Raw genomic sequence first — 17,358 nt, 5'->3', positions numbered from 1 at the left:
CCAGGCGCTTGAATCGCCTGATTCCGATAAACGAGCGAAAAGTTAGACTAAAACGAAAATCGGATCAGAAATCGCGTTCTGGAAAATCGCGGATTTAATCCGAGAAAAAGAAAAACGACGAACGTTCGTTAAAACGAACGAACAGACGAACACTCCCTAATTAAATAACCGGAAAACCGACCTATTAAAAAAAGCGAAACCAAGAAAAAACAAACAAAACCATTGGAAAACCGAACGGTTTTTCGAGAAAAACCGAAGGCGAAAAAAAAACTACCTCTGGCGACTCCGGCGAACGGCGGAGGCGGCGCTCCGGCGGGCGGCGTGGGCGGGCGACCACGGCGGCCGGCTAGGGTTAGGGTTAGGGTTAGGGCGGGGCGCGGCTTGGGCTTCGGCCGGGGCCTCGGGGCGCTATAAAAAGGCCCGACCAGGAGGAGTCCTGGCCGGTTAAGGCCCAAGGTCGGTTCAGACTTTTTTTTAATAATTACACTCAGAAAAAAACAAAAAAAAAACTAAACGGACTCCAAAAATCCCAAAATAAATTTTCCCCGGCTTCTAAAATCAAGACGCACAGGATGAACATTTATTTGGGGCCTAAATGCAATTTTGAAAAACACACATTTTTCCTAAATTCAAATAAAATATCAAATAAAACCAAATAAAATCTTATTTGGTTTTACCATTAAATCCTCAATATTTCTTTATTTTGGGAAAGTCATTTTATTCCCTCTCTCATAATTTTTATAATAGAAATATTTGAAGATAAAATAAATAAAATCATATGATCCTTTTTTCAAAATTTGAGACAACTCAAATATGAAAATAACGAAATCGCCAACTCTCTCCGAGGGTCCTTGAGTTGCGTGAAATTTCTAGGATAAACCAAAATGCAATAATATGATATGAAATGATGATCTAGTGTAGAACATTCCAAATTGAAAATTTGGGATGTTACAAACCTACCCCCCTTAAGATGAATCTCGCCCTCGAGATTCGGGTTGGCTAGAAAATAGGTGAGGGTGGTCCTTCAGCAAATCTTCCTCTCGTTCCCAGGTGGCTTTATCCTCTGTGTGGTGGCTCCACTGAACCTTGCAAAACTTGATAACCTTGCTGCGGGTGACTCGACTGACATACTCTATAATCTTAACTGGTTTCTCCTCATAGGTCAAATCACTATCCAACTGAATTGCTTCCAGTGGTACCGTATCTCTCAGTAGTATATCAGCCATCTCTGCATGGCACTTCTTCAACTGGGATACATGGAACACGTCGTGAACTCCTGACAATCCTTCGGGGAATTCCAACTTATAGGAAACTTCTCCCATACTCTCCAAAACTTTGTATGGGCCTACAAAACGTGGCGCTAACTTTCCCTTAACTCCAAAGCGCTTAACTCCTCGAAGTGGTGATACTCGAAGATACACTCGGTCCCCGACTTCATAAACTGTCTCCTCGTTTAGAATCTGCATAGCTCTTCTTCCTGGATTGAGCTACTTTGATCCTATCGCGAATCAATTTCACTTTCTGTTCAGACTCCTATATCAGATCCGGTGCAAACAACTAGCGGTCTCCAACTTCATCCAAGGATAATGGGGTCCTGCACCTCCTTCTGTACAAGGCTTCGAAAGGGGCCATCTTCAAACAGGATTGATAGCTGTTGTTGTAAGAGAACTCTGCATACGGCAAATTCTCGTCCCAGCTAGATCTGTAATTTAGTGCACAAGCTCTTAGCATATCCTCCAAAATCTGATTGACTCTCTCAGTCTGTCCATCTGTCTGCGGGTGGAAAGCTGTACTAAATTCTAGCCTGGTACCCAAAGTTTCATGCAACTGATTCCAGAACTTTGAGGTAAATTGGGTTCCTCTATATGATATTATGCTCCTTGGAACTCCATGCAGACAAACGATTCTGGTCATGTATATCTTTGCCAACTTTGCACTGGTATAGGTAGTCTTCACTAGTATGAAATGAGCTACCTTTGTCAAACGATCGACTACAACCCATATCGAGTCATAGCCTGAACGTGTTCTGGGCAATCCTATAATAAAATCCATGCCTAGCTTATCCCACTTCCATTCGGGTATCGGCAATGGCTGTAGCAATCCGACTGGCTTCTGATGCTCTGCCTTTACTCTCTGACATACATCACAAACTGCTACATATTCCGCAATATCCTTCTTCATTCCGGTCCACCAGAAAATATCCTTCAAATCCAAATACATCTTGGTATTTCCTGGGTGAATCGAATACGGTGAATCATGGGCCTCTTGTAAAATTAACTTCCTGATCTCTGAATCATTTGGTACATAAACACGGTCTTCAAACCGTAAGGTATCATGCTCATCCTCACGAAATCCCTTACCTTTTCCTTTGCTCATTTTCTCCTTAATAGAGGCAATATCCTTGTCAGTCTTTTGAGCTTTTCTGATCTTATCCATCAAAGTAGATTGAATCTCCAATGCTGCTACATAGCCTCTTGGAACTATTTCCAAACATAGCTCTTGAAGATTTTCAGCTAACTCCCTTGGTAAATCTCCCGTCATTAGGGTGTTGACATGGCTCTTACGGCTCAACACGTCAGCTACTACGTTAGCCTTTCCGGGGTGATAATGCAATTTCATATCATAATCCTTGATGAGCTCCAACCATCTCCTTTGTCTGAGGTTCAACTCCTTCTATGTGAAAATATACTTCAAACTCTTGTGATCCGTGTACACCTCGCAATGGTTTCCAATCAGAAAATGTCTCCAAGTCTTCAATGCATGCACTACGCCTGCTAACTCCAAATCATGCGTAGCATAATTCAACTCATGGGGCTTAAGCTGTCGTGAGGCATATGAAACAACTCTTCCTTCCTGCATAAGAACTGCTCCAAGTCCTCGACGTGAAGCGTCACAATACACCTCATAATCCTTGGTCTAATCCGGTAAAATCAACACTGGTGAGGTAACCAAACGTTTCTTCAACTCCTGGAAACTAGCCTCACACTCCTCAGTCCATTTGAACTTGGTATGTTTCTTCAACAACTCCATCATAGGCTTCACAATTTTTGAGAAATTCTCAATAAACCTCCGGTAGTATCCCGCGAGTCCAAGAAAACTCCGGATCTCTCCAACTGTGGTTGGCACTTCCCACTTGGTCACGGTATCAACTTTAGTGGGATCTACTGCTGTACCTTCTCCGGATATAACGTGTCCGAGAAATCCAACTTCTTTCAACCAAAACTCACATTTGCTAAACTTGGCATATAATTGATGTTCTCTGAGCTTTCCAAGAACCAAATGGAAATGCTCCTTATGCTCCTCTTCATTCTTCGAGTAAACCAGGATGTCATCAATGAACACTACGACGAACTTATCCAAGAACTCCATAAACACTTTTTTCATCATGTTCATAAAATATGCAGGTGTGTTAGTCAGACCAAACGACATAACGGTATACTAGTACAGCCCATACCTGGTGGTAAAAGCCATCTTAGGTATATCCTGTTCTCGAATCTTCAACTGGTGGTATCCTGATCATAGATCGATCTTGGAAAATACCTTAGCTCCTTGCAATCGATCAAACAGATCATTGATCATCGGTAGTGGGTACTTGTTTTTGATGGTTACTTCATTCAATCCTCGATAATCAACAACCATCCTTAACGATCCATCCTTCTTCTCCACTAGAAGTACTGGCGATCCCCAAGGCGACGAACTTGGGCAAATATATCCTTTATCCAGTAACTCCTTAATCTGCTTCTTAATATCCACCAAATCCTTTGCAGGCATCCTATATGGTCTCTTTGATATTGGCCCTGTGCCTGGCAAATGCTCAATCAAAAACTCAATATCTCTATCCGGTGGCATGCCTGGCAATTCTTCTGGAAATACTTCGGGGAAATCCTTCACTACTGGTACTTCCTCCTTCACAACTCATGTTAAACAATTTACTTGAGTCCTCTTCGGCACATGCCGGGATACATACTTGATCCTTCTCCCTTCTGGGGTGGTAAGCAAGATCGACTTACTGGCGCAATCGATGTTTCCTCCATACATCGACAGCCAATCCATACCCAGAATTACATCCAAACCTTGTGATTCCAATATGATTAAATCCGAGGGGAACACATGCCTACCTATACTTAATGGCACTTGAAAACATCCTTGGCTAGCCATATACTCTGCTCCTGGTGAGCTTACTAATATAGGTGTTCTAAGAACTTTGGTGGGCAGGTTATACTTATCCACAAATCCCCTTGATATGTATGAATGCGATGCACCAGTATCAAAAAGAACGAGTGCAGTAAATGACTTAACCAAAAACTTACCGATTACTGCATCCGGCTGCTCTTCAACCTCCTCCACGTTAACGTGGTTCACCTGTCCCCTGTTGAAAGGGTTCGGCTTCTTCCCAGAGCTTCCATTGCCATTTCCATTCTGTGATTCAGGACATTCATTGGCATAATGTCCGGTCTTCTGGCACTTAAAACAAGTGACTTGGCTCAGGTCTCTCTTGGCTGGGGTTGATGGGTTGGTGCGGTTCTGGCCGTTGCTTCCTCCATTCCCATTACCATTCTTGGTGCCATTGTGATTGTGCGAGCTACCTCCTCCATGGGTATGCTGAAAATGTCCTCCCGGTCTAGGGGTAAAACGTGGCTTCTGCTGAGCTCCTGAATTGTGCTTCCCTTGTCCATACTTCCTCTTGCGATTCTCAATCTGCTGCTGCTTCCCTTCAATCATGAGAGCACGATCTACTAACTCCTGGTAATTGTTGAAGGTTGCTACCATCAACTGCATGCTCAACTCATCATTCAGTCCTTCCAGAAACTTCTCCTGCTTAGCTGCATCCGTAGCAACGTCATCTGGGGCATAACGTACTAATTTACTAAAGTTCTCCACATACTGGCCAACTGTCCGTCCTCCTTGGCGCAAGTTGTGAAACTCTCGCTTCTTCATGGCCATAGCTCCTGCTGAAACATGGGCAGTACGGAAAGCCTGCTGAAACTGGTCCCACATGACAGTGTCGATAGGGAAAGTGGCTGTGAAATTCTCCCACCATGATGCTACTGGTCCTTCAAGCTGATGTGCGGCAAAATTCACCTTTTCCGCATCCGTGCATCTTGCTGTGGTCAACTCTCTAGCTGTCTTGCGGAGCCAATCATCTACTACTATCGGCTCGGTGCTACTAGAAAACACCGGTGGATTCAGCCTAAGAAAACGGGCTAAGTGATCAACAGGTGGTGGTGGTGGTGGGTTGTTGTTGTTGTTGTTGTTCCCCCGATTCTAATTCTGGACTAACAACTGCATCAATGTGTTCTGCTGCTGGATCAACTGGGTGAGCTCTGGTGGGAAGGTAAATCCGGGGTCACGTCTCGGAGGCATCTGAGGGTTTAGAAAAGATGAGATTTAAGAATAGAGAGGGTATAAAGAGAAAACACTACCCATATGCACATGAGGCAAAAGCAAACAATTCACTTCATTCAATCAATCAAACAAAGGCATACAATCGATCTAACTATCAAAAAAGTGCTTGGACTACTATATTTACATGGTGGACTACTACTACTGATAGGGTGGTCTACTAGAAATATTCTTCGATTGCAGACTCCATTGTATCTGCTCCTGCTTCATCAACATAGTCATCATCGCTATCATCTGGATCCGAGTCGGTGTCGTCGCTGATGACGTAGTCTTCCGGGCGAATCTCCTTGGTTTCTTCGTCTTCTTCTACTGGTGTAGGGCATCCCATAAATATTCCGATCTTCTTGATCAGATCATCATTTTTTTCTCCACTAATACTTCGATTTCCTCTTCATAATCTTCACGTGTAGCCTTGAGTTCTTCCTCCAGTTCCTTGATTCTTGTCCTCGCCCTCTTCAGATCTATCATGTCGGCGCACATCTGGTTCTCCTGACGTCGAATGTGCTGGTTTAACTCTTGGATAAAAGCTGCGACTGATCTATCCTTTCTGGTGCTGATCATCTCACAGTGCTCATCTCGGCGCCCACAAATCTGGTAGATTGTATCCTTGAGATCATTGCGGTAGTCTTCTCCAATGCGTCCTATGGCGATGTGAGCTGCCATGCTCTTTCCTAGACTCCAAGTTGGTGCATCAAAAGAAAACTCTATGGGCTAAGTGACTGGCATGAACGTCCTTCCTGGAACTTGAACTTGAATCATCCAGCGCTCTTCTTCAGGTAAAGTGGCGTTGTAGGTTCCGGTGAAGCTTGGTACTCCTATGTTCAGGTATCTAGTGACTTCCTTCAAGTGACGTCCAAAGGGTGTATCTTCATCCGGTTGCGTGAACTTGTTCCTTGCATCCGCCATCCTAAAAGAGCAGAAAAGATGAGAAGTCAGAAAGAGAAGAGAGTGAGTCGTGACCTGGGTCTTTAGCTTAGTGGTCGTGTCCTACAGTCAGCGTGTGCTCTGATACCATCTTGTAGCGACCAGACCTCAAATGGTCCAATCTCTGTGCTCAGGTGTCATCCCTGGATCAGTAATGCTGACACCACATAGTACTTGAAGGATTTATAACAGAGTGGCAATCACACACTTATTACATCGAGTGTCTCCGAAGAGAACTTATTACAATAAATATGGCTTAAGGCCATCTAATTACGATAACAGCGGAAGGCTTGGAAGATAAGTGAGTCCATCGCATCACTGAGTATAGAACCATGACCTAAAAACACCTTAATCGTTGTCTGAAAAGTCTGCAACATTAATATTGCAGCCCGAAACGGGTCAGCACATGGAATATGCTGGCAAAATAACACATAGAGAGTAATGGAATGAAATAGGCTATTCTATATGCATATTTGGCTGGTGGAAAGCTCTATGGTTACAGTTTTGCGTAAAGCCAATTTTTCCCTACTTCAAAGGAATAAATTTTATTTAACTATCATGGTAGTTGTTTAACATTGAGAATGGTTGACAGCATTCTCAATCCCAATTAAGCATCATCATTAAACAAAACCCAACAAAATAAATTTTAGAGTAACATGTTGAGATTCACATGATAATCCAGGTACTAGATACTCAAGATGTACATAACCGGGGTCACGGCTAATCATGATTACTTTATACACTCTGCAGAGGTTTGCGCACTTTTCCCCACAAGACTTGATCGCCTCCGTTTGGTTTCTCGCACTACATGGTGTTTGAGAAAACGGATGACTGAGACATAGTCTTTCAGAAGCGCTAGCACCTTACGATCGGGTAGACCGTTACACCTACTTTGCCCTACATCTGTTAGTGTACCACTATAAGAGTTCGCACAACTTAATCAACTATGCTAGAGCCCATAATAGCTTGTGGCTGCACATCGAAGTTTCTAGCATGAATAATCTCATGATCCCTTTGAGCCTGGGTGGCGGTCCATAAAGAAAAACAGGCAATCGCTGGAATACCCAGGTGCCTCAATCCACCCAAATGTGTGTTTAAGTTGCCACCTTAAATAAACCATTAATTAACAATCTCACATCTGTCATGGATACACTCACCCAATCCACGTCTACTAGCATATCATGGCATAATAAGCAAACGTAGAAGTACCTCCCAAAGATTTGATAATAACAGGTAATAGGTACTACCTCAACTACTTCCCAAACCCACAATTTGATCAGATCCTAATCATGCAATGTGTGAGGATTGATCTAATGCAATAAAACTGGATAGAGGGAAAGCATGATCAAATTGTTACTTGCCTTGCTGATGATCCGGGAAACCTAGCGATTCAAAGTAGCAAGTAGCGCACTCCGGGTACTCTATCGCAAACAAACAGTCATATAATAAGTCTCAACTAATGCACAGGTAAAACTCAATAAGAGATCTAACCGGAAAGTTCAACTTAAGAACTCCGGTTGTTAAAAAGAATCAAATCGAACGAAGCAACGAAAGACAAACGGCAAAAGAAACATGCTTCGTTTACTATTCTGGATCTAGTCTAATTTTTACAGTGGCAAAAACTTGTTTGAGTTGGTTAAACAGAAAGAGGGTTTCGATACGAAACTCCAGGCGCTTGAATCGCCTGATTCTGATAAACGAGCGAAAAGTTAGACTAAAATGAAAATCGGATCAGAAATCACGATCTGGAAAATCGCGGATTTAATCCGAGAAAAAGAAAAACGACAACGTTCGTTAAAACGAACGAACAGACGAACGCTCGCTAATTAAATAAACCGGAAAACTGATCTATTAAAAAAACCGAAACTAAGAAAAAACAAACAAAACCGTCGGAAAACCGAACGATTTTTCGAGAAAAAACGAAGGCGAAAAAAAACTACCTCCGGCGACTCCGGCAAACGGCGGCGGCCGCCGCGCTCCGGTGGGCGGCGCGGGCGGGCGGCGACGGCGACCGGCTAGGGTTAGGGTTAGGGCGGGGCGCGTCTTGGGCTTCGGCCGGGGCCTCGGGGCGCTATAAAAAGGCCCGGCCAGGAGGAGTCCTGGCCGGTTACGGCCCAAGGTCGGTTCGGACTTTTTTTTAAATAATTACGCTCGAAAAAACAAAAGAAATACTAAACGGACTACAAAAATCCCAAAATAAAATTTCCCCGGCTTCTAAAATCAAGCCGCACTGGATGAACATTTATTTGGGGCCTAAATGCAATTTTGAAAAACGCGCATTTTTCCTAAATTCAAATAAAATATCAAATAAAACCAAATAAAATCTTATTTGATTTTACCATTAAATCCTCAATATTTCTTTATTTTGGGAAAGTCATTTTGTTCCCTCTCTCATAATTTTTCTAATAGAAATATTTGAAGATAAAATAAATAAAATCAAATGATCCTTTTTCTCAAAATTTGAGACAACTCAAATATGAAAATAACGAAATCCCCAACTCTCTCCAAGGGTCCTTGAGTTGCGTGAAATTTCTAGGATCAACCAAAATGCAATAAATATGATATGCAATGATGATCTAGTGTATAACATTCAAAATTGAAAATTTGGGATGTTACAAGTGTCAACTTTATATCCCACATCTTTGGAGAATGTTCAATCTTATGAAATTTCTGATAAAAGTGGGTTTGGAGAGGTCATGACTTTGGTTAATGTTAATCCCACTATTTTGGAAGAGTGACTTCGCATGCATGTGGATCGTGTTGAAAATATTTTATGTGATAGCTATATTGTTGAATTTGCTTATGATCCTACATGTAATTATTATGAGAGAGGAAAATATGATTGTAGAAATTTTCATGTTGCTAAATTACCTCTCGTTATGTTGAGATAGCTATTGTTTCTTTCCTCTTCCTTGTATATGCTAGTTTTTTCCTGCTATGATAATTTGTTTTCCTACAAGATGCCTATGCATAGGAAGAATGTTAGACTTAGATGTGTTTGTCACGTGTTTCATGATGCTCTCTTTGTGCTTCAATTCTTGTCTTTCATGTGAGCATCATTGAAATTATCAATGCCGAGCTAAAAGCCTTTAAATAAAAGCGCTTGTTGGGAGACAACCCAATATTTTTCCTTGTTGTTATTCAATAAATAATTCATCTAGCCTCTGTTTAGATGTGGTTTTATGCTTTTAATTAGTGTTTATGCCAAATAGAACCTTTGGGAAGACTTGGGGGAAGTTTTAGTGATCTTGCTGTAAAAAAGAGAAACTTTAGCGCTCACGAGATTTGCTGCCATTTTTTACTGGAGAGTGATATTAGGTTTATTCTTTTTGCAGATGATTAATAGATAAATTACTCACGTCCAGAAATTTATTTTGGAATTTTTGGGGTTACAGAAGTATTAGAAACCTACAAATTACTACATATTGTTCTGTTTTTGAAAGATTCTGTTTTTGAAAGATTCTGTTTTCGTGTGTTGTTTGCTTATTTTGATGAATCTATGGCTAATATTGGAGGTTATGAACCATAGAGAAGTTGGAATACAGTAGGTTTAACACCAATATAAATTAAGAATGAATTCATTACAGTACCTTAAGTGGTTGTTTGTTTTCTTATACTAGCAGAGCTCATGTGATTTTCTGTTTAAGTTTTGTGTTGTGAAGTTTTCAAGTTTTGGGTAAAGATTTGATGGATTATGGAATAAGGAGTGGCTAGAGCCTAAGCTTGGGGATTCCCAAGGCAACCTAAGGTAAAATTCAAGGACAACCAAAAGCCTAAGCTTGGGGATGGCCCGGAAGGCATCCTCTCTTTCGTCTTCTTCTATCGGTAACTTTACTTGAGGCTATATTTTTATTCACCACATGATATGTGTTTTGCTTAGAGCGTCTTGTATGATTTGAGTCTTTGATTTTTAGTTTACCACAATCATCCTTGCTGTACACACCTTTTGGGATAGACACACATGATTTGGGATTTATTAGAATACTCTATGTGCTTCACTTATATGTTTTGAGCTAGATAATTTTGCTCTAGTGCTTCACTTATATCTTTTAGAGCACGGTGGTGGTTTTATTTTATAGAAATTATTGATCTATCATGTTTAACTTAAATTATTTTGAGAGTCCTTTAGAACAGCATGGAAATTTGCTTCGGTTATAAAATTAGTCCTAATATGATAGGCATCCAAGATGGGTATAATAAACACTATCATAAAAAGTGCATTGAATACTATGAGAAGTTTGATACTTGATGTTTGTTTTGAGATATGAAGATGGTGGTATTAGAGTCATGCTAGTTGAGTAGTTGTGAATTTGAGAAATACTTGTTGTAAAGTTTGTCATTCCCTTAGCATGCACGTATGGTGAACCGTTATGTGATGAAGTCGGAGCATGATTTATTTATTGATTGTCTTCTTTATGAGTGGCGGTCGAGGACGTGCAATGGTCTTTTCCTACCAATCTATCCCCCTAGGAGCATGCGCATAGTACTTTGTTTCGATAACTAATAAATTTTTGCAATAAGTATGTGAGTTCTTTATGACTAATGTTGAGTCCATGGATTATACGCACTCTCACCCTTCCACCATTGCTAGCCTCTCTAGTACCGTGCAACTTTCATCGGTACCATAAACCCACCATACACCTTCCTCAAAACAGCCACCATACCTACCTATTATGGCATTTCCATAGCCATTCCGAGATATATTGCCATGCAACTTTCCACCGTTCCGTTATTATGACATGATTCATCATTTTCATATTGCTTTGCATGATCATGTAGTTGACATCGTATTTATGGCAAAGCCACCGTTCATAATTCTTTCATACATGTCACTCATGAGTCATTGCACACCGGTACACCGCCGGAGTCATTCACATAGAGTCATATTTTGTTCTAAGAATTGAGTTGTAATTTTTGAGTTGTAAGTAAGTAAAGTGTGATGATCATTATTATTAGAGCATTGTCCCATGTGAGGAAAGGATGATGGAGACTATGATTCCCCCACAAGTCAGGATGAGACTCCGGATGAAAAAAAGAAAAAAGAAAAGAAAAAAAGAGGCCATAAAAAAGGAGAAAAGGCCCAAATAAAAAAATGAAAAATGAGAGAAAAGGAGAGAAGGGACAATCTTACTATCCTTTTACCATACTTGCGCTTCAAAGTAGCACCATGATTTTCATGATAGAGAGTCTCGTATGTTGTCACTTTCATATACTAGTGGGAATTTTACATTATAGAACTTGGCTTGTATATTCCAATGACGGGCTTCCTCAAAATGCCCTAGGTCTTCGTGAGCAAGCGAGTTGGATGCACACCCACTTAGTTTCTTTTTGATCTTTCATACACTTATAGCTCTAGTGAATCCGTTGCATAGCAATCCCTACTCACTCACATTGATATCTATTGATGGGCATCTCCATAGCCCGTTGATACGCCTAGTTGATGTGAGACTATCTTCTCCTTTTTGTCTTCTCCACAACCACCACTCTATTCCACATATACTGCTATGTCCATCGCTCACGCTCATGTATTGCGTGAAGATTGAAAAAGTTTGAGAATGTAAAAAGGATGAAACAATTGCTTGGCTTGTCATCGGGGTTGTGCATGATTTAAATACTTTGTGTGGTGAAGATAGAGCATAGCCAGACTATATGATTTTGTAGGGATAACTTTCTTTGGCCACGTTATTTTGAGAAGACATAATTGCTTTGTTAGTATGCTTGAAGTATTATTATTTCTATGTCAATATTAAACTTTTGTCTTGAATCTTTCGGATCTGAACATTCATGCCACAATTAAGAAAGTTACATTGAGAATTATGCTAGGTAGCATTCCACATCAAAAATTCTGTTTTTATCATTTACCTACTCGAGGAGGAGCAGGAATTAAGCTTGGGGATGTTTGATACGTCTCCAACGTATCTATAATTTTATTGTTCCATGCTATTATATTATCTGTTTTGGTTGTTAATGGGCTTATTTATACACTTCTATATTATTTTGGGACTAACCTACTAACCCAAGGCCCAGTGCAAATTGCTGTTTTTTTTCCTATTTCAGTGTTCCACAGAAAAGGCGTATCAAACAGAATCCAAACGGAATGAAACCTTCGGGAGGGTTATTTCCACCGCCGCAACCTTCTGTACCCGTGAGATCCCATCTTGGGGCCTTTTCCGCCGCTCCGCCGGAGGGGGAATCGATCACGGAGGGCTTCTACATCAACACCATAGCCTCTCCGATGATGTGTGAGTAGTTTCCAACAGACCTCCGGGTCCATAGTTATTAGCTAGATGGCTTCTTCTCTCTCTTTGGATCTCAATACAAAGTTCTCCTCGATTATCTTGGAGATCTATTCGATGTAATTCTTTTTGCGGTGTGTTTGTCGAGATCCGATGAATTGTGGGTTTATGATCAAGATTATCTATGAACAATATTTGTTTCTTCTCTGAATTCTTTTATGCATGATTTAAATATCTTTGCAAGTCTCTTCGAATTATCAGTTTGATTTGGCCTACTAGATTGATCTTTCTTGCAATGGGAGAAGTGCTTAGCTTTGGGTTCTATCTTGCGGTGTCCTTTCCCAGTGACAGTAGGGGCAGCAAGGCGCATATTGTATTGTTGCCATCGAGGATAAAAAGATGGGGTTTATATCATATTGCTTGAGTTTATCCCTCTACATCATGTCATCTTGCCTAATGCGTTACTCTGTTCTTATGAACTTAATACTCTAGATGCATGCTGGATAGCGGTCGATGTGTGGAGTAATAGTAGTAGATGCAGAATCATTTCGGTCTACTTGTCGCGGACGTGATGCCTATATACATGATCATGCCTAGATATTCTCATAATTATTCACTTTTCTATCAATTGCTCGACAGTAATTTGTTTACCCACCGCAATACTTATGCTATCTTGAGAGACGCCACTTGTGAAACCTATGCGCCCCCGGGTCTATCCTTTATCATATAAGTTTCCAATCTACTTTATTTTGCAATCTTTATTTTCCAATCTATATCATAAAAATACAAAAATATTCCTCTTATTATTATTATCTCTATCAGATCTCACTCTCGTAAGTGACCGTGAAGGGATTGACAACCCCTTTATCGCGTTGGTTGCGAGGTTCTTATTTGTTTGTGTAGGTACGAGGGACTTGCGTGTAGTCTCCGACTGGATTGATACCTTGGTTCTCAAAAACTGAGGGAAATACTTACACTACTTTGCTGCATCACCCTTTCCTCTTCAAGGGAAAACCAACGCAGTGCTCAAGAGGTAGCACTCTGTCGCCACTGGCACGTCCGCAGAGCCTGACATCGAGGGCGTCGGTCCATCAGACATGGACATGTTTGTCCGCAGCCTCACGCCTTCGTGCGTGGCCGCTGCCGCTGCAGAGGCGACTACATCCGTCTCGGCAACAATCACGATCTCCACGATGTTGCCGCTGCGGCGCGCCTCCACCTCTGGTCCTTCCTCGGCGCACGCCAATGGTAGGAAACGGGTGTGTTGCCCGGCGAGAGCGCCGCCATAGTGGGCGCGTGCTTCCTTCTCCTCTGCCTCGATCATCTGGACGCCGCTGCGACGACACGTCTCTTCTAGCCTCGTTCTCGTCCGCCTTCCCTCCTCTGCCTCGGCCTCCCCGTCTGGGTTGGCATGGGACTTCGCTTTATATAGGCGGTAGAAGTGAGGGGATAAGCCTGGGCTCGAACGGTTCGACACCGTGTGGACCATAACTACCCATGATTTGTGGAACTTGACGATCTGGCCCAGCGAAAGTCCCTCTACGTATGTATGTATGGGCCATGCGAGTGCTGTATGGAGCAAGCTACCATCGATTAAATCTTAGCCCACTTGCATAGCCCATGACGCCCATGAAGTACCCTAATGCATTCCTCTAACTGAACCACTAGGAGCGCATGTAGATGCAACTTTATTTCACGTTTAACATATACCTACACACTTGTGGGCATTGTTTGCTCCACGTGTACAAGAAAATTATTATTGGTTCGAGTCATCGTTAGACAACTTCATAAATATATATATTCTTAGAGTTATCTGTTTTTCTTATTTCCATACTATATGTGGTACAAAATCCCCTCAAACAACGTGAGCCATCACGACCAAGGCCAGGCGGACACCAGCAAGCGTAGTGTGCTAGTTTCCTCTTTGGTGCTAAGGAGGCAAGCGTAGGCATGGAGTCCCAAAGAATCAAGCAAAGGTTTCCATTCCAGTGCAACAAGACCAAGAACGCCAAGACGAAGGTCATCATCGAGCCCACTGCGGCGTCACCACCAGCGACTTTTGCAGGCGAAGACCATTTTTGTCAGGATAGCATGTACTAGTTGTCTCCCTTCAAATTTGGCCGTTGTGGGATCCCTTCCTGACTTCATTTGGGAAGAGGACCAAGGCCACTATAAATAGGACCTAGCCACCACCGTAGAGGGGATGGATCATTCAGATCATCCTCACACCCACCATCTCATTGAGCACAAGAACACCTCTCGTCCTGAGGTCATTCCCCACTGTACTAGTTCATCCTCATCCCCTCGAGGCCAATCCATCACAAAGCAGGAGTAGGATTTACACCGCAAGGTGGCCCGAACCTGGGTAAACTGATGTGTCTCTTGTTCATTCGGTTCGTCGAGCTAGGTCGTGAGATTAGAGAGCAGACAGACTTGGGAGGATGAGTTCTTCGCACGCACCTTAGAGTTCGAACCTCTCAAGGGTCTGCGGAACCCTAAATCTGACAATTGCCGTGCCAGGCAGGGGTGCGTCGGAGATCCGCCACCTTGTCTGTTGTGCTCTGCTGTTCGGTTCTCATGGCGGATGATTCTCCATCGACTGGATCAACGCACGCTCTTGGAGGAGCCAAGGGCCTTCGAGCATTCACCCCCGCCCTGCAGCGGGTGTAGTGACCGCCCAAGTTCAGGCCGAACATGCCGCCCCGATATGATGGCGTGGCGGACCTAGCAGGCTTTCCCTAAGCATACGAGGAGGCTGTTTGGGTGGCCGGCAGCGACGACAAGGTCATGGAGAACTGGCTCCCCATGGCCCTGGCGGGCGCGCCGCGCGCCTGGCTTCTCAACTTGCCAGGGTCTTCTATGGCATCCTGGGAGGAGCTGCACAACCTCTTCATCATGTGCTTCACATCACCAGCACCCCACGGTGTCGCAGCCCTCCTCGGTGGCTCGCAGGCGCCGCCCTCGGACCGTCATGTCAAGCAGTTCTTCCGCCAGGTGGGTGCCGCCCACGTGCAGCACAGAGCTCCTCCGGGATGGGCGACGCCCAAGGCCGACCTCACCTTCGACTTGAGAGATCACCCCGCAACCACTGCAGGCGCCGTCACGCTCCCGATGCTCTGCACCCCCACCATCTGCAACGTGGCGGTCACCAAGACCCTCATCGACGGTGGAGCTGGCCTCAATGTGCTCTCTGTGGAAGCTTTCGGCTTGCTTCATGTGCCACATGGCCGGCTCCGCCCCACCAAGCCTTTCTCCAGGGTCGTGGACGGCTCCACCTGTCCCTTGGGACAGATCCGCCTCCCTGTCACCTTCGGCACCCGCGACAGCTACCGCACCGAGCTCATCGACTTCTACATCGCCCGCATTGGCCTCCCTTACAATGCCATCCTCGGGGACTCGGCCTTGGCCCAGTTCATGGCAGCGATCCACCCCGCTTACAATCTCATGAAGATGCCGGGGAGCAGCGGCGACCTCACTATGGCCAGGGGCACCAAGGAAGCCTTGTCAGCCCTCAAACTCACCTTCAGGGCCGCGGCTGCGGCTGTGGCGCGGCCAGGTGAGGAAGGAGCCCCGAAGGCTCCTAGGGATGCGCCAGCAAAGAGGAAGAAGCTGTTCCCCCAGGATCGCGCATCGGGTGCCACCTTCACCATAGGTGTCGGCCTCCCTTCAGATCAAGAGGAGGCATTGGTCAGCTTCTTTCGCAAGAACAAGGATGTGTTCGCATGGGAGCCTAAGGATCTGGTCAGGATCCCAAGGGGGATACTCGATCATCACCTAAGGGTATGCCCTAACGTGCACCCAGTGTAGCAAAAGGTGTAGCGACAGTCCACAGAAAAGCAGTCGTTCATCATCCAGGAGACCCACAAACTGCAAGAAGCCGGTGTCATTCGGGAGGTGCGGTACTCGGAATGGCTAGCGAATCCGGTTGTCGTCCCCAAGAAGTGCGGGAAGGAGCGCATGTGCGTCGACTTCACCAACCTCAACAAGGCTTCCCCCAAGACCTCAGATCATCGACTCCACCGCGGAGTGCAACCCGCTGTGTTTTCTGGACGCCTTCTCAGGCTATCACTTATACGTCTCCAATGTATCTATAATTTTTGATTGTTCCATGCTATTATATTATCTGTTTTGGATGTTTAATGGGCTTTAATATACCTTTTTATATTATTTTTGGGACTAACCTATTAACCAAAGGCCTAGTGCAAATTGTTGTTTTTTTTGCCTATTTCAGTGTTTCGCGGAAAAGGAATATCAAACGGAATCCAAACGGAATGAAACCTTCGGGAGAGTTATTTTTGGAACAAACGTGATCTAGGAGACTTGGAGTGGACGTCAAGAAAGAAGCAAGGAGGCCACGAGGCAGGAGGGCGCGCCTAGGAGGGGTAGGCACGCCCCCACCCTCGTGGGCCCCTCGCAGCTCCACTGGCGTACTTCTTCCTCCTATATATATACCCACATACCCTTAAAACATCCAGGAGCACCACGAAACCCTATTTCCACCGCCGCAACCTTCTATACCCGTGAGATCCCATCTTGGGGCCTTTTCCGCCGCTCCGCCGGAGGGGGAATCGATCACGGAGGGCTTCTACATCAACACCATAGCCTCTCCGATGATGTGTGAGTAGTTTCCAACAGACCTCCGGGTCCATAGTTATTAGCTAGATGGCTTCTTCTCTCTCTTTGGATCTCAATACAAAGTTCTCCTCGATTATCTTGGAGATCTATTCGATGTAATTCTTTTTGCGGTGTGTTTGTCGAGATCCGATGAATTGTGGGTTTATGATCAAGATTATCT

Source organism: Triticum dicoccoides, chromosome 1A (assembly GCF_002162155.2).
Source record: "Triticum dicoccoides isolate Atlit2015 ecotype Zavitan chromosome 1A, WEW_v2.0, whole genome shotgun sequence".
Taxonomy (NCBI): Eukaryota; Viridiplantae; Streptophyta; class Magnoliopsida; order Poales; family Poaceae; genus Triticum; species Triticum dicoccoides.
This window is presented reverse-complemented; position numbering follows the sequence as displayed.